Raw genomic sequence first — 1,671 nt, 5'->3', positions numbered from 1 at the left:
TTGACTACTTTAATTATTTTATCAACGGAAAATTAAACTCATTCTTTTATTAGAAAAGAAATATCTAATAATTCTGTGCTTTTTTGAAGAAAATTGTAGAATAATAAGAGAAATATTAAGAATTATTGAGGAGATAGAAAAGCATAAATATACTATAATTCAAGAAAATAAATTGCTGAGAAAACTGAAACATAAATATATAATTCAAGAAAATGAATTTAATGAAATCTTAAATATAATAAAATATAAAAATTATTGCTCTAATATTCGAGCGTGTACCATTGATATTGATACTAATCATTTGCGATCGATGCCTATACAGTATACGATTGCAAATGATTCATTCGCGTGCTTTAGTCACCTCTGCCGTGGTAGCTCGGTGTGACAAACAGGAGGCGCACATAGAGGTAAGAAATAACAAAAGGGAGCATATTCCCCTGCGGCCTGGCTAAGCAGACGTGAGGGGAGAACATTACAAAACGCCATATTACTGTTGCCAACCAATCACATTTGGCATAGTAATCCTCACCAACAAAAAGGCCTTACACTCCCTCCTATTATTTCTTACCTCCATGGAGGCGCAGACACGCCATTGTCGCGAGTCGACATTGGCGAGGAAGCCGACCGCGGCGATCGCTTGGTTCTGTGCCATTTTAAGGCCATTGACGACGGTCCGCGAGCCAGGGCTCGACGACGTAGTGGCACCGGTCGCGGATCCGACCGCCGGCGCCGTGACGGTTTCAGCGGCTGCATCCTGCGACCGGAAGCTCGCTGGAGCCGACTTGCCACCGGCGATTGCAGCATCGCGACAGGCCTTGGCTCAGCGGCGCGTTTCGACGACCGGCCGCCCAGCACGGTGACATGGGGTTTCCCTGTTGTGCTCCGCGCTACGCCACCGCCCTCCGAATGTGGGGTTTCCACCTGCCGGAATCGCTCGATCCGCTTCCAGTTGACGTGTCCTCATCGTCATCTAAGGTTACGTGCGAGGACACAGAGACGTTTTATCAATGGGTCACAAGCCTAATTGCGACGTCTATTTTGTAAGTCGGTCTTTTACTATGCTGGCGAACGCGACGAAATTTTGTTGCATGAAGTTCTATTATTATAACTATGTATTGTATATGTTTTATCTTTCTATAATTTTACGAATTCGTTTATTTTTTGCGTAACTCTAATCACACCTACAACAATTTTGATAGCCTATCGGTCTTTTTATATATGCGAATACTAACGCGATATTGTATTTACGATAAACTTCGTAATATACGACTATATTTTCCGCATTATCGGTTTGTTACGACTTATTACTGTTTATTAGGTTATACGTTAACTTAACGTATTTCGTTGTAAATTTTGTTTGTAAAACAGTATAAAAAGACAGCGGGAAAAAAAAACAACGGTATAAGAAGACTGTTAACGATGTCATTACTAAAAACGTTAAAAAATTGACTATTCTACTGCGCGCAAACGACGCTGCGTTTATTTCACAAGCAAAATTGAAAATCTTTTCAATTTTAAATCACGAATAATCTATCCATCTGTCGTTCAATTATTTTCACCATTTAATCGCAAGATGATCATTCATGTAGAATCCAACGCCGATATCTTTCTTTTTCCTGAAAACTTTATTAACATTAGAACTACCGACGATTAATGTATATTTATGCAAAA

Source organism: Wasmannia auropunctata, unplaced genomic scaffold (assembly GCF_000956235.1).
Source record: "Wasmannia auropunctata unplaced genomic scaffold, wasmannia.A_1.0 LD336103.1, whole genome shotgun sequence".
NCBI classification, from domain to species: domain Eukaryota; kingdom Metazoa; phylum Arthropoda; class Insecta; order Hymenoptera; family Formicidae; genus Wasmannia; species Wasmannia auropunctata.
Note: the sequence above shows the minus strand (reverse complement) of the source record.